The following is a 25,879-nucleotide window of genomic DNA, read 5'->3' as shown; positions in this document are numbered from 1 at the left end:
TTCTTTTAATTAAATAAATTCTATTGGGGTTTTTTTGAAGGCTTGGAGAGATGGGACCAGACCTGTATCTACCTTTAAAACACAAAAAATATAAAAACTCTGTTATAAACAGCTGAATGCAGCAACACAATCTGTCTTTAGTTGGAACAATAACTTGGACTGGACTCAAGAACAGCCCCTTTTCTTACCGTGAAAGGAAGAAGATTTGAGATGACTAGCACTGTAAAACTTCTGTGTGACACATTTGAAAAAAATGATTAAGGATGTTATGTAAACACTGTGTCTTAGTGCTCTGCAGAGGGAGGCCTGCTCCCATCTTTTGGTCATCAGCAGGAAATCTGCTGGTTTTATCTACACATTATATTTTATCCAGGGCTACATCTGGATGAGAACTCCAGGTCTCCTGAGGGAGTAGATCATGTGCATGAAGAGATCCAAGCAACCATGACCTATTCTGTTCAGCGATAGAATGAGACCTGGATGCTGTCTCCAAAATCTTTGCAGCATGTAGTTTTAAAAGGCATTGGTAAGTGCCACTGCAAGAATGTAAAGGGAAATAGGGGTTCCTTCTTCAGGTACAGATCCTTTTCAAGGAACAGAAGCCTCCACTTATACAGCTTATTTGTGCCAACTTTCATAAACACAAAGTGCATTACTTTTGTTTACATTACATGTGTGCAGTTAGAAATTCACTATTTTTAGAAGTTCTAGAGCTGTAGACCTAAGCATGTTTCAAACACTAATCCATTCTCTTTCTTACAGATGATTTAGGACATTATTGACTGAAAATAGAAAAAAAAATTCTTAAATACGCTCCAGTACACCATAGATATAGTGTTACTTTTTTGTGTTGAAATACTGTAATTGACTTTACTTCTACCTGCAACATGCATTAATGTAATATCTGGAGCAAAATTCTCACAAATCAGTAAACACTATTTTCTACATGATGTTTCATCCACAGCCCGTGCATAACTGGAAAAAAACCTTCTGTATACAGATGCTTTGGTCTTCAGACAAGGAACTGAACAAAATGTTTCTCCATAGTTTACCCACTTGACATGTGTAAATAGATAGTCTTCGTTCTTTTGTCTCAGAGCATCATTCTCAAACTCTATGTCACTCTCGCAAGTTCAATCTTCATGTCCCTGGGTGTAACATTACTATTACCTGAAGTAAAGAAAGAAAACAAGCTCTAACCCCAACAGACTGTAGCGAAACCAGGGGCAAGGGAAAGGGAAATCAGGCCCAGATTATTTAAAGTGCAGCTGTGACGGAAATGAGGAAGGAAAGAGAAATGTGGGAGGATGAGTAACAAAACCAGAGAAGTGTATGGAAACTACTGAATTTTCTCAGGGGCATTCTCCACCCCATAACACAACATGTTTGTTAACTTTTCAAATCTCAAACATAATTATAGAAAATCTTTCTCTGTTTCCCCCACTGTACCCAGTATGGGTTTCACCTATGTGCCACTGACCTCTTTGAAAGAATCTTAGTGTATCATTTGGCTAGTAAATGTAGATATCCAAAATTTATGGCAAGACGGTTTTAATCCATAGCTAAAATATCTGGCAGGAGATTTGATTCTTCTAGTGAGTTAAGCCTGGGGCAAACTGCTGTGTTTTCCTGGGCTAAGTTTTCTTTCAGGAAAGGAAACTTTTGCAACTGGCCTAATCCTTTGAGCTCTCAAGCAGGGAAGTTGCTCTTTCTTTGTTCTCACAGGATGTTTCTCAGCAAGCAACTGTATTTATAGTAAATATGGGAAGATACAAAATTAGATTTAATTTGCCTCATTGATAAGTGGGATAAAATATATAAGCATTAAAATGAATGTCTCCCAAAGCTTCCCAACCATAATAGGACTCATTTTTTAAAGCAGAGCCTGCACCTTCTGAAAAAGAGACTCTAAATTTTTCAAGTCAAGTCCCAAATACTTAAAGGAAAAAAGAATCTCAGTATTTAGATGTGAAATATGGGTGAAAAACGTAAAAGGAGCTAGCTATAGCATCCAACAAAGTCACAAACAAAACTCAATTTTATCCATATTTAACCTGCTTACATATTTGTAGTCACATCTCAAAGGAATTTTAATGGAAATTTTTGTTTAGGACATGTGGTGACTGAAACCAAGAAGTTTCCCTGGACTCAAATCTGTTTTGTAAAGAAATGGATTTCAGTTTATATTTAGTCACAAAACTCTTTTTCACAGGCTAGCAACTTGAGAGCAAGTGTAGGCAGTGAGTCTAGAAACTTTGTTTGGGCAATATTGTGTCCAGATGTGCTTTCTGCAAATAAATGGAGTCCAGAAACTGAGATTTTGAATTACGACCCCATTTAAGATGAGACATAAAAGGCTCAAGGACTGACGCTGAAACCTCAATTCTTCAAGGGGCAAAATGGTAAATGAAGATTTGCTGGGGGCTGATATTTATGTTTCAAACCTTCCCTGTACCAGTGTGAAATAATGTGTAGAAGCACTACGTAAGCATGAATGAGCAGCCCATGGACAGTAACACAAACAGAAATGTGTTACTGCATGGTAACCGAATTCTGACTGCAAGCGAGGACAGAGCCTGCAGTGACATGCCACAGGTACTAACCAGGTTGCAGCATGAGTCTGGAGTCCCTTTGGGCAGTGGCCACATACCACTGCTAAGGCCTTCCTTTATATCTTGGCTTAACTGGGCATGAAACCTCATAGTGCACTGGCAACCAAAATCTACACAGGCATGCATGCGTTTTGTAAATTGATGTGAACTGTGTTTGAAGACATCACAATTAATACAGCCAGTTCTTTCATTTTCCCCTTAGCTCTTTGAAAGATAACACTCCTGAACATCTCCTCTTTTACCTCATCAAATAGGAATTAAAAAATAAAATATGTTTATAAAACTTGACATTGTGCTTATGCTTTCAAAATGACAAAATGGGTATGACAGGCAGAAATATGTTCTCCAGGGAGACTCAACACCAGTAAACATTGTATTCTGATTTTTAATTGAAAATTATATGCCTTCCAAAGAAAGGGTTGACTTTTTTTTGGTTATCCATGTTAGCTTTCCTCCTGACTTTCTTCCTGTTTGAAGTCAGGAGATCCTTAGAAAGGCTGCAATAATCTTAGTGTAATTACAGTGATAATGTAGACAAAAGGAAGCTTTCTATTATTTATCAAATACAGGAACAAATTTATCAAATACAGCTGTATTTATCAAATACAGCATGGAAGTTAGTTCATCGTGATCATTTAGCCCTGTGCAATCCTTGAGGTGTGAGCTCTGAACTACAGGAAGGTTCTTCCATCCAGGCTGTTGTAGGACAATCGTCAGCTCATATGTCTCAGCATGATTTGAGTTTTTCAGGATAAAAAATCACTAAGAAATGCAGAATAACTTAACTGGTGAATTAATTGCCCAGTAAATAGTACATTTCTCTTGCACTGCATATTTTAAAATCTGACTGGTTATAACAGATATAACATCTCTGCAAACCTGGCATTGATATGGTCTTTATTACTGTATTTATGTAAAACATATATCCGAGTTTACTCAGTCATTGTATCTTGTTCTGTGACAGAAATCTGCGATTTAGATTGTGCCAGCAATATGTGATTGTGCCAGCACAGGAATACATGTCAAGCTTTAATCAATCTGAATGTTTTACTTCAATGCACTTAATGTGATACACACAGAAAATATGAAGTACTCTTGATACTGTTACATATAACTGGTGTTTTGGAAAACTGCCATATCGAAATGGAATTCATACACAGGAAAAAAAGAGGGTTCAAAATTTCAGTTATAACAGAAAGAAAGGTAGAAAGGTGCACAGAGTGAAGGCCCTGCACTGGGGGCAGTTACTTGATCAAATAATGTAGATTACCTTAGGTGGGATGGAAGCTCATCAGTGCTCAGGGCAGCCCCTGGAAAGTTTTCTCTTTATGAATAGGATAGACCCTGAGGAATAGAATGATAATTAGTGGTTAGCAAACTAGACATTGCTAGGACACTACTAAGACACCTCTTGGGCCAATTTGTTGCAGGAACAGGGTCCACTCCTCAGAGCAATGTGTGCACACACCACTGCCCATGGGAAGTAGAGGAACTTTGTTAAACTTCTCTGAGGATATGTTCTTGAGCAGAGTCCTTATACATGGGTATATTTCCCTGGAAAATGCAAAGCGTCAGAAAGAAATGAAAAATACCAGAATGCCTGGAAAAGGAAGGGAAATAATATAATCAGTCTTGGATAATGTGAATAAGAAATTTGAAGAAAACTGGACTTTAAGGAGAAAAAAAGATTAACTGAAAAATATCATGACTTTGACATACATTTTAGAGTGTGGAATCTTTATTGTACCTGACTAGAAACAAACATCAAAATTTCACTACTGAGCATTTATGGTTTATATAGTAACTACTGTTGGAAAGGAAATGCTGAAATTTTTTATTTAGCATGAATTTTCTGATTTGAAAAATCAATGAGAGAAAGAAGGAAATATATACAGAACTAGCTTGTAAGACAGATACATCTGCCCCAGACATACAGTCAGAGGAAAATTTAAGCCCCTGAAGAGTAACTGAGCAAAAATAGGGAGACAAGTTGCTTTAGATTTTGCGAGGCTCAGTTTTGCATCTGTCATGCAGAGCACTCACTGCCAGCAGGCAAGAGGCAGAAAGGAGACAGTATTCTGCTGTGCTATAGAAACGCTGAGGATAATGGACACAGGACAGGGCAGTGTGGCAAAAACGCCAGGATGCTATTTGTGTATATGTTATTAGACTGTCAGAGGTGCAGTATGTAACCTAGTCTGTATGTTACATAGTTTGTAACTTCTCCCTCTTTCATTGCTCCTTTTCTTTCCTGTTACATGTTAAAGATATTCTATCTTTTTGTATATTTCCCAGGAGCATGCTACCTTTCTGAAAATCTGTGCTATGATCTGACCTTAAAACCCTAGAATCATGGCAAAACAAAATGGCAGGTGATAGACATTTCAGATTCTCAAAGAACAAACAAAACCTTCTCCTTCACTTTAGACATCTAAAATGTGAGCATCTGTGCTCTGACTAGTCAAGCTTATTTCATCAACATAAATGAAGAAAATCAACACTTTTACAGTTTAATAGGATTCATCATGTGAATGTCTATGATGTGGTGAATCCTGTCCTCGATATGACTCATTCTCTTATTGATGGCAGAAGGAACTAAGGGTGATGAGCTTGGACATAAACTTATACCTTACAGGTATCCAAAGCTAAATGAAATGACTCTTGGCAAGGTTGTGCTTTGTGAGCAGATAACTAATACATGTTTTGTGCCATTTTGTTTTGCAGTATCCCAGTGAAGGGTTAGCAGTTAAGGGGTGTTTAAAAATGTCTGCTCCAAAATGCTTTCCATAGTAGCAAAGAAGGAGGATATGTGATAGCAACCATAGTACCTACGAGTGCCAACTCTTCCTTTCCTATGAATGGTTAGTTAAGTCAGCACAGCATTTCTTTAAACTAACCAGAACCTTATGAATATCCCTACAAATAACACGAGCTCAGATTTTAGCAGGAATGACACTGTTAATTGAATGCAGATGGTTTAGGTCACTGATCAGCTAAATAATCAGATAAGTAAGAGTGATCTGATACAAGGGAAATTACAACATCAGCATAAAGAAAATTATTGTTGTTCCTATGTAAATTAATCATCTGTAATTCACTCTACTGAGTATGTGTGTTTTGTCACAGCTGGCTAAAGTCATTCCAGACCATTCAGCTCAGGTACTATTTCTAACTGCTGTTCATCTGGCAATGCCAGACCTGTAAAATCCTCACAGCTTCTCTTCTGCAGAAGTTTCTTTCTTTCTTTCAATTCATGGCATTATTTGATTATATTTAAAATATTAAAGGCTCTAGAGTAAAACCCATATATGATTCGAATGATGACAACTTCACTTTTGCTTCTGTTGATGGTCTAAGTGAACTGACGTGTCCTGGAATCATCCTACTGATTACAAGACAAAAGCCAAACTTAGGGGCAGGCTGACCAATCCTCCTTGGTTCCTCTAGGCTCGCCTGTCAGATAGCAGGCTCCTCCACTAAAAACTATTAGTGGATTAATTTTCTCCAATCTGGGGAGATGCTTCCAGCCTTGTTTTCAGGACCTCCAAACTACCCTTCTATATGAATATGACAAAAGCTGAGAAGAAATAATTTCTCATCTCATTTCACCCTTTAGTCTTCTTTAGACTTTTTCTCACTGTGCCACATTAAGCAAAAGGACTGATCAGGCTTATTCTGTTACAGTTGGTTGCATACATAGCCTATATGTGCAAATGCCTTCTGCTTAGGCTGTCTCTCTGAAGATGGACCTAAGCTGATCAATGAACCATAGAGACCCTTCTCTCAGTTCCACTTTGTTTCTGAGAATATATAACTCTATGGGTTGCATTCACTGGTCATAATGAGTATGTCTACAAGGTCAATGTTCACACGAGTCATCGAGGTGCCTTTTATCCTCTGGTGTAATTCAACTCATCCTGGAATAGATAACCATAAGCGCCTCACAAGCTACTTCTGTGATATCCTATTTCAATAATTTCCCATTTGTTCAAATGAGGCCTCATTAATGCTAGATGAAGTCCTGCAATAACTTCATAACTCAGGAGACATGTCCTGGGACTTAGTTTATTCTGTTTTGTTGCTGCAAAATAACATGCAGATGGTTATCATGAGCAATCACTCCCAGTTCACTTCCCTGACCTATGTCCTGTGACATTAACATTAGACATTGTAAACCTCAAGTGCATTAACATTTGAGAGCTTTCATCTTAGCAGTCGTATAGTCTCAGCGAAAGACATTCATTAAACCCAGCTCATACTTACAATGAGTAAACTTTCTCATTAATGTTCCTCAAAGGTCAGGGAGATGATGAAGGAAAAATTCTGTAGTAGTAATTAATAGTAATGGCTTAAATTTATAAAGCACTTGTATTTTCGGTATTCCGAAGAATATTAAAAATATGTTGAATAAAAGCGTTTGTACCTGGTGTTACAGAAAAACATGAATATCACTGAAATGGAATTTTGAATAATTGCCAGACTGCACTGTGTATCATAATTTTAACTAATACTTTAAAAATTTCCACTAAAATACTATTATGACTGGTTCTCCTAAACATGACCTTAAAAGCCCAGGCACCAAGTCAGGTCTATGTTAATATGATACTACTCAAAATGGGGAGTTAGAGATGTCATGATTTTTTGACATAGGCATGGTGCAAGTTATTATGAAGCCATTTTCTTTTTCCTTTTCTGGCAAGTGTTTCCAGGATGCCATCACTGGAAATACTCCATTGTTCCCTGAAAAATAAAGGAGTCTTCTCATTAACTTCCTTATCTTGACAGCTAATAAGCAGGATTTCTCAAGGAAAAGCTGCCTTACACAATTTGCCACGTTCTTACGGGGAAACTGAATCTTTATAATGACAATTTTCCATAAGAGACAGAGCATACAAGGCTTCATTTCTCTGCAAAGGGCAGTAGCATAAATGCCACACCAACCTACCTTTGACAAGTAACATCTAGCATCACTTTATGTAGCCACATAGTGTGAAAAAAGTCTAAGACCTAATAACTACACAAGCTAATCACCACAAACAGGTCTAACCAGAAAAGCAATTATCCTGGGAATCCATTTCTTGCTGAACAGATCCACTCTTTAGTCCTACCCTACAACTGAAAATTGCCACTGACTTCAGCTGACTCTGAAAAGGGTGTAATTTGTATTTAGGAGTATATGCAAGTGACAATACTGAATTCTTGGTGTATGTTGTTCCTTTTAGCACTGCAGAGCCAACAAAGGGGTCTGCAAGAGGGAGTTAGATATGAGGCAGGCTTGTGCTTCATCAGCAGATCTGTCTCCTCCCTTCTGATTGCAGTTTCCTTATGGCTGATGATGATTATGAGCCAGGAAAAAAATCACAGCTGTTGTTCCAAAAAGCTCTATTAGAACAGGGTAAATAAAATCCTGTATCACTGGAAGTCAGTTAACATGAAATGGTCTGATGCTGATTTTGCAGGCTCATTTTTTAGTGTCCATCAAATATAAAGTTTAAGAATGAAGATCTGCATTGTAGACATCCCATTCACATCCTCTGCTTCAGGAACAGAAAGTAAAGCTTCTAGCTGTTCTTATACTTGTTTTAATTTGTTCAGTTTTTAGAAATGTGGATAAGGTTACAAAATACTCCCTGGCTGAAAGCATGGAAACGGAGGGGTTGGTTTTGATAGGCACAGTCTCCATTCACAAAAGAGGCCCCAAATCTGCAAATTTTTTTCCCTTATATAACTTTATAAAAATTATTGATATTAATTATAATTTATTCTCGTACAATATAAAATTATATTTTATATAATAAAATATAAAATTACTGAAGGAGTTTTGTGTGCTTTAGCAGAAAAATGGGACTGCCTTGAACAACAAAACCAAAGAAGATAGGGAAGAAAAGGCTATTGCAATGCTGCCGCTTACTGCCTGAAGAGGGAAGAACTGCTCTGAGCAATTATCCACTTTCTGCTTTCCAATGCACTCAGAGAAGAAGCATCAAATTGTATTACAGCCAGGAAAACTGTAATGTCAGGAAAACAGTAATTTTTTGTCTCTTGTATTTAGTGAGAGCCTAAGGTCCTCAAAGCAGGGATTGACTACTGCTGTGAGGTTCTGTGTAACATGACAGACTTCTGAATACCATCTTAATCTTCATAATAAAGTAGTTAAAGAATATGAAGAAGCAGAGGGTCACAGTCACAGAGTTACACTTGGCTATGCAGCCGTAAGCCATTTATGGTAATTGGTGTTTTAGTAATGGAGGTAGAATTAGACAGTAAAACAGAGAAGTTGTATGTAGAGGAGTTACATGATAGTTCTGATGAAAGGTGGCATGTCCTGTGGAATGACAATGAGCTCCAAATGTCCATGTTTTCTGCTTCTTTAAGGTCTTGCAATAATCATAGAGCTGTTCTGCAAATAAAGTTATGAAAACTTGGAGTAACTGCGGAATATAAACTACTTATCACCTATATCTGCCTGTGCTCTGCAGACACGTGATTTCGTTTGCCCTTTCTGATGTGAAAATTTATTGTTGAAAATGACATTTGAACAGCTGGCGATGTTTGGAAATTCCCTCTTTACAGATCAGAAACTGAAAAGCAAGGAGATGAAGTCCTACATCAACAAAGTACACAGCTTTCATGGAAATTGATTTAACTGATTTCAGTGTCTAAGTACTTTTGAAAATATATGATGTAAAGACATCTGAATAAATCTCAAGGGAATGGTATTACAGGAGAATTATCTGAACTTCAGCTTATGGAGTTCAAGGTTGTTATCAAAATCACTTGATAGTTGAATCAAGAATATTTTTTAAATGTTGGTGGTCACACTGTATCACCCAAGACTTGGATTCAGCTATTTATTGTTGAACATAGACCATTAAATTCTAATATTTGTGGGCTTCTAAAAGAATTTAGTTTAATTGAATAAATACGTCTGTCACCTAAACCATGAACACAGACTTTATGAGCAGGTAAAGTCTTAGAGAAGTAAATAGACCTAATGATGTAATAGACTTTATGGTCTATGTTTGCCATCAACAAGTATTTTTAAGCTTAGTTGGCATTTACAGCAGCTGTACAGGCACAGAAGAGCAGGAAAAACATCTAACTCTGTCAGTAAAAAGACCTTTAAAGCTCTTTCACAATGAGTATTTCAGTGTCAGAAATACCTTCTCATACAAGCAACCTTCTAAATAGGCTAAAATAACGATATCTATCTGACTTCTGGCAGATATATGAAAAATCTACATTTGCACTTTATTTATCCTGGAGCCAAAGACCCAAATGCATGTGTTTTCAGTTGCTAGTTGTTTTATGACTAATTCTTTCTATTTATTGTTTTTCAATCATAATCAGACCAAGAACATCTTCTCTGACAGAGCAGTTTTCTGCATTATGTATTCAGTGTAAATGCTGTGTTTTTTCTGAGCATGTGGGTTTAATTATGTTTTTGAAAGATTTCTTCCTGCAGCTTCTCCATGCTGTGGCTGCAAAGACATAGGGAGAAGTGAGAAAATGAGAATAGAGCACCTTCAGATAGTTCTGCTAGATACCTGTTACAACTTTCTCACTCACTGCTTGTTTTGACTAGATCAGTTGCAGGGTTTCATGCCCTTTACGCTCCATTAGTCTCTGGATGATGACTGATTGCTATTCTGACCTTCACGAATGCCCAACTATTAGTCCCCCATCTGACAGCCTTTGCAGCAGTGGGACTCCCACACTCAGTGCAAAAACCTACCCAAGGCCACTGACGTGCCACTTGGGTATGTCCCCAGTCATGTATGACCTGGGTCTGGAGACTGGGTTTCTAATGGCACTCTGAGGACTGAATAGTACAGCATTTGCTGAGTTTTGAGAGAGAATGGTGATATAGTCTTCTGGACTCCAAATGCATGATTTCAGCATAAGAAGAAGCTAGAAGCTGTCGCTATGCCTATATTAGCAATGTGACATATGTGATGTATTAGGAACAGCTTTGAAGGGACTTAGTGTCCATGCTTCACATTATTTTGGGCAGATTTTAGACTACCAGCAGCTGGTAACCAGCAGATCCTAGGAAGACAGAGTAACGTTTTTACTGTGCCAATCTCTCTCCTGTGCAGCAAGACACCATCGCAAAACTGAAAACCATAGACTTCCAGCCTACAGGCAGACTCTCTCAGCCACTCCAGGTTTTTTCCAAGGAAAGACCATACATGTCCCACCAGAACTCCTCCTGGAGTAGGTAGTGGGGCACTTCTTGAAAGAGAACAACAGCTCCTCCCAGTTTTGTGTCATCTACAAACTTACATACTATCCCTTCCAGTCCTGCATCCAAGTCATTTATGAAGGTGTTGAAGAGCACAGGGCCTAAGATGGAGCCCTGTGGAACCCCACTAGAGACAGGTCACCAGTCTGATGTCACCCCATTCTCTATTACCCTCTGTGCTCAACCTGTGAGCCAACTGCTCACCCACCACATGATGTGTTTATCCAGCTGTGTGCTGGACATTTTGTCCAGAAGGGTCCTGTGAGAGACAGTATCAAAAACTTTACTGAAATCCAAAAAGATTACATCAACTGGCTTCCCTTGATCCACTAGGTGGGTTACCTTGTTATAAAATGAAATCAGGTTTGATATGCAGGACTTTCCTCTCATGAACCTGGGCTGGCTGTTACCAATGACTGTGTTATCTTTCAGGTGTTTTTCAATACCTCCCAGAATAATCTCCATAATTTTACCAGGCACTGAAGTGAGACTGACAGGCCTGTAGTTTTTGGAGTCCTCCTTCTTACCCTTCTTGAAAACTGGGATAACACTCGCTCTCTTTCATTCAGCTGGGACTTCTCCAGGTTCCCAAGACTACTCAAGAATCATCGAGACAGGTTGTGCAATGACATCAGCCAGTGTTTTGAGGATTCTGCACTGAATCCCATCAGGCCCCATAGATTTGTAGGGATCCAGCTGGAGCAGCAGATCTTGCAGAATTTTAAATCATTCTTACAGTCATGGTCCTCCAGTTCAGGGCACTGAGACCCCCTTGGCCTGTAATCTGTAGAAGACAGAGGCAAAGAAAGCTTTAAACACTTCTACCTTGCCTCTGTCCCTGTTTGTGAGGTGATCATCCTCATCCTATAACAGGCCAATGATATTCTGTACTACCTATTGCCATTAATATATTTGAAAAAACTCTTTCTATTGCCCCCCACATTTCTGGCCAGCTTCCACTCCAGCTGAGCTTTGAGTGCATGAATTTTCTCCCTGCAGTGGCAAGCAGCATCTCTATATTCTTCCTATGTCCCTTGAACTTGCTTTCACTGCACATACACCTTCCTTTTTTTCCTTATTTCCAAGAGAAGATCCCTGCTGAACCAAGCTGGCCTTATGCCTCGCCTGCTTGACTTCTGACCCTTGGGAATTGCCTGCTCCTATGCCCTTAGGAGGTGATGTTTAAAAAATGACCAGCACTGATGGACCTCAGCACCTGCAAAAACATTTTCCCAAGGGACCTTACTTACTAATTCCCTGAGCAGCCTGAATTCTGCTCTCCTCATGTCCAGAGTTGAAGTTTTGCTGGCACTTTTCCTCCTGTCAACAGAGATTTTAAACTTGATCACTGTGGCCAAGACTGGCACCAATCTCGACTTCACTCACAAGATCTGCTCTGTTGACAAGCAGCAGACTAAGGAGGGCATCTTTCCAAGTTAGCTCCCTTAGGACCTGTTCCATAAAGTAGTCATCCAGGTTTTTTAGGAATCTTCTGGCCTGGGCTGTACCAGCTGTGTGATGCTCTGAGGTAATTTTTGGCAAGTTGAAGCCCTCCATAAGGAGAAGGTCAGTTGATTTGCAAGTGTCCCTTAGTTCCTCAGAGAATAATTTGTGAGCATCATCATCCTGGCTAGAAGGTCATAGCAGACTACCACAATGACATCTGCATTATTTGTTTGTTCCTTGCTTTTCACTCAGAGCTCTCGACTGTGTCTTTGCCAACTGTGAGCTCCATACATTCTAACCCTTCTACTACATACAGTGCCACACCTCTGCCTCTTCTGCCCTGTATCTCTCTATCTCATTTCTTATTTCTCTGTGCCCTTTTCTTTTTCTTTCTATCTCTCCTCTCTTAAGGTAAATCTTAAATTCCAGAACAGTATTTTCCCAGTTGCAGTTTTTCCAGTTACAATTTTTCCAGTTATTATTCTAGAGTTGTTAAAAATAAGTTGCAACCAGACATGTCTATCTCATACTGGCCTTTTTAGCCACCAAAGCACTTGCAAGAAACGTGGGTAGAGCCCTCCCTAAATCTTCGTTCACGAAGCCTAGCTATGACCATAAAAATAAGTAAAAAAATAAATAAATAAATAAAAATTATTATCGTTTTTATAACTGGTTATGTAGTGTTGTTTCACTTTAATCCACTCCAAGGGATCCTTTGTAAAGAATATAGTTGCCCCACCTCAGAGGTGGGTTGTGACAGGGTCAGCTGTCCAGTCTACGTCTCCTCCTAGCTTCTTCTTGAACCACCAGCCTCCTCAGTGGTGAGGTGAGATGAGGAGCAGAAAAGACCTTTACATTGAACAAGTGCTGCTCAGCAATAGCTAAAAAAATCCTTCAACACTGTTTTCAGCATAAATCCAAAACATAGCACCATACAAGCTACTAGGAAGAAAATTAACTCTATCCTAGCAAAAACCATTACAAAAACTTTTCATCTAGTTCTTTTCTTATTTCAACATTTCCCAAAAATTTTTTAGATGTGTGTTTTCAGACTACCATTCTGCTGATATGCATGTAATTGAAGTCTATTGACTTCAATAGTGACTATAGTATGAAACATAATGGAATATAAGCTGAATGTATTTAACAGCACTCCAAAAAGAACAAACTTTTCCTTTGTTTTCAGCAGCTGTACCTCATGGTCCCCCTCTCACACCCTGCTGCCAGTGCCAGCAGAAGGAGGAAGCAGCACCAGAAGCTATCCCAGGGTGATGATGCTGAGCTTAAGGGCAGTGAAGTTCTAATTAATGCACTGACAATACATGGCCTCTCAAGTTCTTATACATTCTTATGAACAATCTCCTACTTTCTCTGTTCCACTTGACTTTCTTCAATAACCTCACTACCCTCACTGTTTTCCTTTACTCTACACATCTGGTCAGAAACCACTATTATTATTGCTTCTAAGGGATAGATTTGTGACCCTATGGGTAGAGTAAAAAAAAAAACCAAACAGGTCATTGTTTCCTTACTGATCAAAAATGTTGTATGGAGGGTTGTGTTTTATGAATAACAAGGGAATTCATGATGGAGGCCATGAGCACTTGGAAGAAATTGCTATTGTTTGTAGTAAGGTATTACCTCAAAGACAGTGATATATCAAGTCATGAGCAGCAGCCTGGATGGTAATTGCCTCCTGAGGTTTGCACTTTGCTATTTACTCTTTTGCAAAAAAGAGTCTCATATTAAAAAAAAAAGAAGGGCTGAGACCTTTAGGTGAAAGAATATGTGCATATAAATATACATTTAAGCATGTAAAGAGATTGTTTGCAAAAGCAACTAAGGTGAGTGAATGGATGAAGATGGCTAGGAAGGAACTTTCCTCATTAGATTCATAGAAGTGAGTTTTGAACTTTTGGAGGAAGTGGTGCTTGACTAGAATCTCTAGTTTTGAAGTATGAAGGAAATTATTTATAAAACGTGTGTCTCTGCAGACAATATTCTATTGCATTGGTGCATAAGAGTATATTTACATATATCACACAGGTATCATGGAAGATGACATATGATGAAGGGCATGGAGGGAGTGAATAGAGAAATACCCACTGAAACACACGGAAAACATCACTGGGCAAATGCATAATGCTTTTCTGGGGCTCTTTTGTAGGGAAAATGCCATGTGAACTCCAGAGTACGACTACAGGGGGTATATTATAGACCTGGGTTTGCATTCAGATCTCATCCTGTTTAGAAGATCATCTGGTTTCAAACTACAAACATAAGACTGTGTTCACATGTTTCTGTAATTTTGTTCCATTAAAAACAGCAAAGAAACATATCTGAGATCTCACGCAAATACAGAGCAAAAACTCAGTTTAGAAATTATCAACAGTTCCAATAGGAAATGTACCATGAATTCACTGAGTAATTTTCAGAAGATATTGGTATGATTGGGATGCATTACAGTTAGCATCTTCTCTTTCTAATAAATGGTAAATTAATTTGTTGAAATAAAAATATCGCCGTTGATTTGGCTAAATACAACTAAAAAGAACAAACTTGTGAAATACTTGCTGCTAATAGAAATGTCACAGTAAATCACAGTGAGCACCTGAATTGATTGAAACTTTATCCCTAGTATAACCAGAGATACCACAAGATCCAGAGCCTGAACTTTGTATCTCATGCCATTTTAAAAACTTCAGTGGCTAAAGAAAACTCCTATTTTTGCAAGACATCAATCTATGAGATTGAAATTCTGTGTCTCCTGAAATTTTGGCATGTTGAAATATTTTTATTAACATATTTTTAACCTCTCTGTTTAATATTTTTATTTTTAATTTTTTTTTCAGTGGAAAAGAAACTGACTTATGCTTATGTCTGCAAAAACTTTTTCTTTTCAATTTTTGTCTATACAGATTTTCAGGAAATAATTATCCCCAGATGCAGGTGAAAGATAATAAAAGAAAATTTCGCTCCTTTCAGATACACATTGTGATGAACATTTGCATACATTTTCTCTTTTTTCACATTATTTGTAAACATATAAGGTTACATGATCAAGAAGTCCATTTGTGTGCTATACCATGAATGAACAGTTGTTCTTAATAACAAAAAATAGTATTTGGGATTGATGTTTGTGATTTGGATTAGATAGACTAGCAGATTGTGTATAGCAAAACATCAGAAAACAATAAAGAGGTACCTTGAAAACAAACACTAAGGCAAATGCATTGTTTATGATATACATGTCAAAGTTAAGATATGTTTTATAATACAGACCAACTGTTTAATAAACTGTGTTCTTTAGATATATTAATTGCAATTTACTCCCACTTGTCTAGGTTTGACAAGCTCAAATTCCCACTTATCTTTCAGCAAAAGTCCTGCTCAGCTATTAACTTCATGGGAAATGTGTCTATAGACACTGTCAGGCCCTGTAGTTAGAAGAGTCAGCAAAACTTACCCATTCACATTTCTCATGAGCTTTTTCCCTCTCTCCCCCCCCTCCTCTCCAACTGTCTCAAACAAAAAGCTGGGTCTGTGTTTGTAGTGTACTGTGAACTGTTTCATTGCTAGCAATTAAAAACAAAGCAAGTCAAACATTTGTGGGAATTTATGAAGTGGCTATAAATCCAGCACATGCCATCCACATTCTTTTCAAACCTCTTCATATAACCTCTGCTTTTTTGTTCTGGATAAAGAGCATTGACTCTGCTAAATATAACTGCTTGAAAGAAGGAAAATCCCTATGTCATGTAGCAAGCCCCCCTCCTCCCTGTCCCCCTCACATCCCAACTTTATAACAGGAGATTAGGAGTGGGAGTGTAGGTCACCAAAGCAACCTAAACACTATAAAATCAGGAGACTGTAGATGACACAAAGCTATCCTTGCTATTGTCAGGCATAACAATAAGCTTAGGAAAGGTCCGAATAAAAGGAACTAAGACAGAGTGTAGTTGCACAGAATGGTACAGAAGAAGTGAGAATTTAAGCCATTATAAATATAGTGTCATAGTACTTACACTATTGTACCATTGAAATAAAATAGAATCACTGCAACTGACAGCAGTGTTTGGCCCAGTCTGACTTAATCAGAACAGAAGTCAAAAGAGTGAAGTTTGCAGCTTGCTGTGCTAGTGAATATCTTGGAGAAAATGTAAAACTCTATTCATGCTTCAAGACTCTCCTTTGGCACTGTAGGGAGAACTCTAAATCTGACTACTGTCTCACCAGTTGAGGACTTCCCACTTACAGAGAGTTATAACCTGCATACTTGGAGGATGACTTGGACTTGTCTGGGAGGAGAGCGAGGGAGTGAGCCCACCCTGTGCTGTACTCTAGCAGCTATCAGCTGGTACCTCCTCAGGGACGTTCTGACAGCTGAGGGGACTGAGGGTTCATCCATACCCTGGAAACTAAGGAAGGGAAAAGAAACTCTGGCTTACTAGCTATTGATTATGTATAACATTTGGTAAAGCATTTAGTAAACTATATTCTGTATATTTATGTTTTTTATGCACGATTCAGTAACAGAACAGTGTAATAACTACTGGAAGCAGAGAGAGAGCTAGCTAAAGGCATCAGCCCCTCCAGTTTGAGAATTTTGGTAAAAGGCTCAGGTACTGAAGCTAAACACTTTTCATGGAGAGCACAGTTGAGGTGAGAAGGCAGCAGTAAATAGTCAGTCCTCCAAACCAGGCACCAGGGAAAGGGAAATATGAACTTCACGCCCTGACTGACAGACTTCATAGTCAGCACAGCACATGAACTTGGTGACAGCCTATGGACTGTAATAGTACCGTGTCTTTTCAGGAATTGTCATTTCCCTGAATCCCTGTCTTATTCATTGTATGTCTTTTCTGTTCTGAAAGCATAGGGCAGAAGAACTACTGATAGCAAAACTATGAAATTCTCTTTGTGAACTTTTTTCCAAAGTCTTGAAGCACTTTTTCTGTGTTGTTTTGTTGTGTCTTTTTTCCACTTTGAGTAAATAAAAAAAATAATCTTTCCAAACAGCCTTTCTGTCCTGTGCACATTCGTTCATCAGTTCTACAACATGATTTTCACTCTGTTCTCATTTCCTCTTCAAGTCCCACTTCAACTCAGAGATAATTGATAGCAGTAATAAGTTGCTCTAATCTCTGCAATAGCTGTGAGAGGGAATTGAAGCTGCTTGCCAGTAGGCTTTAGCAGTGCTACTTTGGAAGATGTGAAGTATCAGAATGCTAATACTGGACAGCACAGTTAGCTGATGGGACAAACCATTTCAAGATATGCTGTTTTTGATCATTCCAGTATAAAATTAACTCTGGTTTTCACAGTTATGTGCTGCCATTGCAAACACTGATGCTCAGAAATGGCAATCTATGTTTTAGTTTTAAGGGAGACTGTACCTTACTGGATACTGACATGTCAGGCCATCTTTTTTCCTGAGGAGAAGCCTTGCTGATGTCTCCACCACTTTCCTTGTGTCAAACCTCTCTGCTCTCCCAGCTCCTCAGTCAGGTGTTCCCCTCATGTATCTGTTTCCAGATTTTTACTCAGTCAATCCATATTTTTCTCCCTGAGCCTTTTATCCATCTACTTTCTCACCACTCCAGTTCTCAGTTCCAGTCTCCCCAGCCCCAGTGTCTCTTGCTGACTACCACCACACTCTCCTGGTTCATTCAATATTCCTTGACTATTTGTCCGAAAAGAGCTCTTCGATTCTTTACCACACTACCCAACTCAGTTTCCTTTCCAGACACAGATCTGCCTTGCAAACATCTCCTCACTCACAAACTTTATCCCATACACTTACTTTTGGACTTTCCTTTCCTGTTCTTCCCCTCAGACTTTTTCAGAAGTCTTCATGCTTTCAGAGCTGCCTCTTCCCCCTTCCTTTGCAAGGACAAGCTCTTTCCCCTTCCTTTGCAGCTCAGACAAGCTCTGATTTTCCCATTGCTTTTCCTGCCTTGTTTTCCCAGCACCAGCCTCTCCTCCTGCCTCATTTCCTCTACTTGGATCCTCATAACTAGCCCCTACAACACTGCTGCTCCAGGAACTAGAGTTACGCGTGACTAAGCCCCATTTCTGCAGCTCATGCAAAGTACTGTTTAGAAAACTTCTTTGTGTGTATTTCTATTTTTGTTGCCAATGAGAGCAGTGTCTAGAAGCCTCAGCTGGAGTAGAAACAGAGGGGTGGTGCAGGGGAGCTTAGGAGATTTGGACTGGCTTCAAACTTCCATCAATGTAGCATAGGGAGGCAATTAATGGGGAAACCTGGAACAGTGCCCAGATGCAGAGTCTGCCTGTGCTATACAGCTGGCCTTACTCATTTTAACATTTTCTTTGGTTCAATTCACCACATGGCTTTACTTCACTGGGATTAGATCTTCAGTAGTTGTAAGCTCACACAACTTTATTGAAAGCAGTGTAGAGATGCTGGTTTACAGCAAATAAGGATATAGTCCCCCCTCTTTTTTTGACTTTTAATGAAACTAAAAATTGGAAAAGAATTTCACTTGGTGTCATGTCAAAACCCCAAGTTAAACATAATTTCAGCATAAAACCTCAAAGTGGTCTGGATAAATATGAAAAGACCATGAAGTTTAGGCAATCTTTAAACAGGCTTGACTTCAGCTCTGTACATACAATTATCTGATTTAGTTCCCAGTGTCAGATTTTACTGCAAAAATTTTGCATTAATTTAATTAATCTCCAGCTGGAAGAAGAAGCATAAAAATGTGCACAGTATATTCAGACTTAAGTATTTGTTCACCCTTATTCTGAGCCCTGCATTTTCAGCAAACAATCTGAAATACTCAGTTTCATAGACTTCTTAAACATTAGAGAAAAGATCTTCAATGGGAAGTTAGGTTAGAGCCAAAAGAAAATTTACGGATCTTGAAAAGAGGCAGTGTAACAGCTATATTTTTAGGCACTTTTCCCTGGAATTCAATACAGAATCGAGAGTTACAGTCCTCAGGGTATGGGAAGGGTTGTATAATTCAAAATGATAGTCCCAAACCTCTGTGTACTGAGACGAGAAGGTTAGCCAACTAGAAATTGCCAAAGATGGATCATGACAGAAATTTTTCTGCTCCCTTAAGTGCTGAGTTAAGGCTCCAGGCAGGCATATTGACTAATGAAAATATGTTTTAGAGTTACATTAATTATCTCTTTATAGGTCATGTTATGAACTGAATTCCTATGATGCTCAAGAATTGGTGTCAAAAATTGTAGCTGGTTCTGTGGAAACTCCAGGCATTAGTACGTTTAGGAATTTGTGCCAGACCCAAGTGATTACATGTTCTGTCCTTATGCTTAATTGTCAGTAGAAGTATAATGTTTGAAGGCCTTGGAACTGGATTATATAGTAGAGTAAAATACCCATCTTTTGTATAACTATCTTGTTCATTAAAACACATTCCTGGGAAAAGATGAAATTAGGGTCACTTAGCTTTATTTACTGTCTCAGCTAAAGGAGGAATATAAACCTCAAATTCTTTCCTTGTCAAAGAGCAGCTCAGATGTGAGACTGAAGTAGGATGGGAAATACTACCATTGCTTCAGTCAAGGTAGCCAGATGTAGAAAATTGCAAGAAGCAGCCAGAAATAGGCAGTCTGACTCAATGGTTTGGTGGTTTAAAATCCTCATGGAAGGGGAAGAGTCCTGACTTCCTGCAGGTGAATTTCTGCACACCATGATATCCAACATTGCACGTATGGAATACAAAATAAGTTATACAAGTAGTTCTTGGCGTGCAACTCTTCACACTACTTATGGCCAGAGATTTATCAGAGAAAATCCTCAGGCAACTGACAGAAACTGTGAAGCTGAGATTTACATGTTATCATATTAATGTGAAAGTGCACTTGGCATGAGTATGTGTCAGGCAATGTGAGTAACCCCCTTTCACATGTTATTATAAAAAAACCCAAACAGATAGGAAAAGATCAATCATAAGATTCACAGATTCAGAGGCCAAGGTAAGTAGTACAGCCCGCAGTCTATGATCTTCCAAACACAAAAGCAAAGGCCATAAAAATAGCTGGACTAGCTGCTATTTAGACCAATTACTTTTCCCATTTACTTTTCTCCTACCTGTGAATATGATAACACATTGATTGTAGTAGAATGGTGCAATGTTCAATGGCATCTAATTAATTCACTTGCTTTTTTGGTAGGAAATTTCTTATTCCTTCAATAAAATATGTCCTCCTCCACCCCCAGTTTACAAAATAAAATCTCTTAATCAGACTGTTCATTCAAAAAAAGAAAAAAAATCTTCAGAGAAAGGGCTTTAAAAAGTAATTATGCGGTGATCTCAAAGAGTTTCAGTAAAACATACTATGGGCATGTAATTATTTTCTCATCTAACTTCTCCTTAATATAGTTCAAGGGAAAAGGAAAACCAATTTGATTGCTAAGGATTTTAGTATAAAGCATCTTATTTACAAAGAATGTCTCCATTTTTCACTTCTTAGATTAAAGAAGAACCCTCGGTTTTGACAGGAGTCTCAGTTGCCTGCAGTCAAATTATTGCTGCATTTTTTGTTGATTTTCTACATTTGTAGGTTGTTTTCTGAAGCAATGTTGTAGGTTGTTTTCTGAAGAGGTTACTCCTCACACTAGAAAATTTTGTCCAAAAATGACTGATACTATCAGTCCATTTCATAGCTTGGAATAAAATACCTGGTCTGAGCTGAGTTTAAATAGATTTCTCTCACGTAATTGCAGATCCATCAGTAATGTTCCCAGACCACCAAGCTTCCTGAAGAAAGCACTCAATGCCAAAGTCTGCTTCCATTTATGTGAATATTAAATTCTGCTATTATATGTGCCAGTGGTCAAGGAAGCAGGTTGTAAAAGCATAATTAAGAACATCATTTCCCCAGTGTGAATTATGTGTGTGTTTTTGAAGGCAGATTTTGGCTGCTGAACCACTGGCTTTTCAAAAGTTTGCTTCCCATGAAGTTGCACTTAGTTACTGTTTATTAGAACTGGTTTGGGCTATGCTGAAGATTGTAAAAGGAATTTTACTATCATCATGGCTAGGCTTCACGAACAAAGATTAGGGAAAGGTCTCTACCCACATTTGTCACAAACACGCTGGTGGCTAAAAAGGCCAATACAAGACAGGCGTGTCTGGTTGCAAAAGGCACAGTAGAAAGACTCCTTAGGTGGTAAATTCTGCAAGACATGATTCTTTCTGCATTATCTTTTCTCCTCAAGAGTGATCCTGCGTGAGTTCTCAAAGGCATCAGCAGCGTTATAGATGGTGTGTCTCCAGACCTCCCAATTGGAGGCCAGAGTAGACCAGTTATGTTGATCAATATGGCCAAGGCTGAGATGTTGTTTCAGGGAGTCCTTGTATCTTCTCTTTGGGGCTCCTCTCATGTGGCAGCCGGTGGCAAGTTCACCATAAAGCAAGATCTTAGGGAGGCGGTGATCTTTTATCCTTGAGACGTGTCCTGCTCAGCGCAGCTGAGCTTGTGACTGCTTGTGACTGCTGCTGACCAGATGTATTGGTCACATAATCTGACCAGCGGATGTTTAGGATTGTACGGAGGCAGCGTTGATGGAAGCGTTCTAGGAGATGCAGGTGGTGGCGGTAGATGACTCACAATTCAGATCCATATAAAAGAGTAGACAGCACTATGACTCTGTAAACACTGATCTTTGTACTTTTCTTCAAATGTTTATTTCGCCAAACTCTTTTAATGAAGCTTTCCGAAAGCAGTATATGCCTTTGCTAACCTGTTGTCTATCTCTCCATCAGTCTTACTATAGATATATACCGTTTATAGATACTATAACGTTTATTCTCATATTTTCACTAAAGTAAAAATCTTAAAATCTGATACATTCTCTTACTTTAGATATTACTTTGACTAAAGAAGAAATGTGAAGCTTCAGAAAAATCAAATATTTCAAAGAATTTTTAGCAATTTTAATGTTCTTATATTTCAAGAAATGGATGAGAGATCTAAAGCTGTCAATCTGTACATTTATATAATACTTTTCCCTTAGTAAGGATTTGTTTATATTATTAACAAGTTAATAATATTAACAAGTTAATAACCTCCCCCTACCTGGGGAGGTGCTGAAACAACCTCTCCAGGGATGTAGTAGAGTCCCCACCACTGGAGGTTCTCAAGATGGGATTGAACAGGATGTTAGATAAATGCATCAAGACTCCCTTTCCCATAAAAGATTGAACTAGGTAATATTTGAAGGTCCTTTCAGCAAGAAAGAAACTGGAGATACCACTTTGAAACTTATTAAATTGTTAACTAATCTAGATATTTAGCAATTTTGAATCTTCAGTGATGAATGTGGGTTTTTAATCAATTACATAGGAGAAAGAGGTTTGGAATCCCGCAGCCCAGTTTAACCAACCCTCTCTGCCACACCCCTAGGGATGCTGGTCACCAGGTCCAAGAGCCCCAGTGTGAGCTGTGGACCACGCTCAGAAACACATCAGTTGTCTGTCTGACTGAAATAAACTACACTTCTAACAAAGAGAGAAACTGGTACCTCAGTTCTTGGATTCTTAAGACAAAATTACTCTCTAGGTAAATCTAGGTAAAGATATCTACAAAAAGACATTTTAATCTTAAAAGTTGAAGAGAGTAGAGTAATCTAACCTTTTAATTAGACAAACATGAGCTTAAATTATACCGCTCATTGCATGAAATAACATGACATTTTATTCCTTTTGGAAATAAAACTGCTTCAGTTCATGCTGAAGAGATACTATATAGTATAGTAATACTACCACCTTGTGGGGAAGAAATGTGTCCCAACATGTACAAATATTCCTATGTACTCAATAGGCAGAGCCAAAACCAATACAGAGCTAATGTTGCTGAAATTAAAAATGAAACAAATATTCTAATAGAAGGTCATTTGCATTGAAAACAACAAGATATTGCAATGGATAGATTTATCTTCCAATTTGGGCTTAATGTGATAGTCCTGTAAACTTTGCACAGCTTTTACAGCTAATTACAAACATATGATTTATGCCCTTGATTTATTAATATGTTCAAAATTTATAAATTTTTAATGTGTTTATAAATACATTATAAAATAATGCATTTATATACAAAAAGCTAATGAATAAATATATTTAAGTACCACTTTGCACAACGTTTCCTTCTATTCTGCTTTCTCCAACTCTCATTTTCATAGAAAACATTGAAATTAGGCTCTTCTGAGAAACTGGACATCTGGAAAAGGCTGAAATATATCTAGCCTGTAATCAATCCACTGATAAACAAGACCATTCTTTCTCCTCCTAAAGTCCCCATTTTTTTTTTTCTAAATAAGTTCCGTACTCTATCAAACATAAGGCAGGGTCTGTACAGACAACAGTTTCATTCACTACAGGCCTAACAGTCTGTCCTGTTCACTGAATGACGCAGTATCCTGTGGAAAAAATAGTACATGCTTATGTTTTTAAAGGCTGTAGTATAAAAATGATACTTAAGATTTAGCATGAACATTGGAAACTTAACTCTAGAATTTCCTAAAACTTTTGAATAATCTTCAATGTCAGTAACAGCCAATACAAGAGTTTTCATGTTTATTTCCACAGATAAAATTTTATAGAGAAAGGTGAAAATATATTCCCTTATCCATTACTATAACACCACTGATGTACTCCAGGTCTTAAAAAGGTAAAAGGAAGCTTTCTTTATTGGAAAGTATGAAACACCTTCTAAAGTATATACTAGTGAAGGAAATAATACTTGTGCTGTTGAACAGGGAAATTGTTTTACTCCTAGAAGTGATGTTTTTTCCCTCCATCTTGGTATCCATGTAGTAATAATGGAGTCCACGTGTAACAGAATGTTATCAGGGTGAAATATGTTCAAAACATACTCTAGCGGAACAAAATTTGGTATTTTAAAAAGGACAATATGAATTTATATAGGTGAAATAAATTATTTTTCTTGTCCTGCACTGGAAAAATCATTGCAGAAATCCTACACTGTTCAAAGATAAGAGGAAGCTGTCATTTACACTACCCACTTGATGCACTTGGATCCTTCAGTGCTTAAAAAGCAGACTTCAGGCTTTCATAAACTGATTCAGGCAACCTAATCCAGCCCTAGGCTTCCTACCTGACCAGAGAGGTGTCTAGACTGTGATTTCAGAGATCCTGAGAGAGAAACCCACCTCTCCACTACTTGAAAGTCCCAGATGGGTTGATGCTCTTTTAAGAGCAGGCATATAATGTACAAGGAGATATGAGGACAAGGCTTAGTCCACACAGTAGTAGTGCAATTGCCAAGAAATTGAGGAAAGGCTCTAGGTTTACACTACCTTGAGGATGTTTGCTCTACAATTTCTACTACTCTGTAGCCAAAAAACTGGCAGAAAAGTCAGGACTAATTCTCCTTTGAACTTTTTCTGTTGAACCTGGACCATTTACAGTCCCAACTGCAAACAAAGCAAGAAAATAAGCTGAACTCCTGTGAGAAGAGGATTTTACTGAGAAAGGTTCCTTGTTTTTCTGCTCCGTGTTTTAGTCATTGCCAATGACTTTTAAATGGTCAAATATCCTCTGTTTTTGGTTCCTGTAGACACATTTTCTCAAGACAGTTTACTGCTTAGCAGATCTTTTTTTCTTTTTCTTTTTTTTTTTTTTTTTAACTGTGTAGACCTTCTGAGAACCTGAATGTGATCAAAAGATTTTTTTTTTGTCCCATCTAATAGGTTTCATGTCTAGCTTTCAGACATAGAGTTCTTTCAAAAAATCCTATCAGGTTCAGATCCACAGTCAAGAAGAGCAATTTGTAAAACTTAAACTCCAGAACATACTTAGTGTCTACATTTGGCATTGCAAATTTCCCGTGGCATGCAAACATACAAAGAGGTCTTTTTAGTTCCTGTTGTTGTGATTCAGAGCTGAGACAAAGAGCTGACTAAAACCCCGAGAAAAGCAGGGTCTATTAGGTGTGCTCTATTTGAGCATCACTTGACACACAGTAAGCACAGAGTTCAGCAGACAGCAAAGCAACCACGGATGGTATCTATCATCTGAAAAAAGGGAGTAGGGAACTACTTTTGCCGAGCAGACTCAAAGCTAGGACACTCCCTCAGGAGAGGTGCCTGGAGGTCCTTAAATAGGGTGTTTATTCTCCAGATTGTCCAGTCAATTTCTGAAAATCTCTAATGATGGAGATACCACAGTTCCTCTAGCAACTTGTACTTAAGTGCTTCCATGGGAACTTTCCATATGTAAATAAAAACTTGAATTTTCCCCTGATGAAATTTACAACTGTTGCTTCTCGACCTTTTGTAGACCACCTCTGAGAAGAGTCTGGCTCTGTCTTGCCTCTGAGCTTGTATTATTAAGCAAGCAGATATCCCTTTATTTCTCTTCCCTTCTGGGGTGTCTTTGATAACAGGTTTTGTTAAGGTATCTCATTTCAGGAATATAAAAGTTAAGTACCTAGTCTCAAATCCCTTTTCAAACTTTTGATTATCACTTTCAACCAATCCATTCAATCTATTAAAAGATCCAAACAAATGAAATCATTACTTGCAGTTGAGGAGTGATTAAAAAAAAACAAACAA

The 25,879-nt window shown here is 38.2% G+C and overlaps 1 long non-coding RNA gene across 1 annotated transcript; it reads right to left on the bottom strand.

The window, feature by feature from the left end:
• Nucleotides 1–967: 967 nt before the first annotated feature.
• Nucleotides 968–10,945, bottom strand: LOC116784800. Its single transcript, XR_004356248.1, has 4 exons — nt 10,899–10,945; nt 8,909–9,012; nt 3,883–3,956; nt 968–1,170 (listed from the first exon to the last, which is right to left on the bottom strand). It is a non-coding gene; the product is annotated as an uncharacterized LOC116784800 (long non-coding RNA).
• Between the last annotated feature and the right edge of the window lie 14,934 nt (nt 10,946–25,879).

Source organism: Chiroxiphia lanceolata, chromosome 3, assembly GCF_009829145.1.
Source record: "Chiroxiphia lanceolata isolate bChiLan1 chromosome 3, bChiLan1.pri, whole genome shotgun sequence".
Taxonomy (NCBI): domain Eukaryota; kingdom Metazoa; phylum Chordata; class Aves; order Passeriformes; family Pipridae; genus Chiroxiphia; species Chiroxiphia lanceolata.
This window is presented reverse-complemented; position numbering and strand designations above follow the sequence as displayed.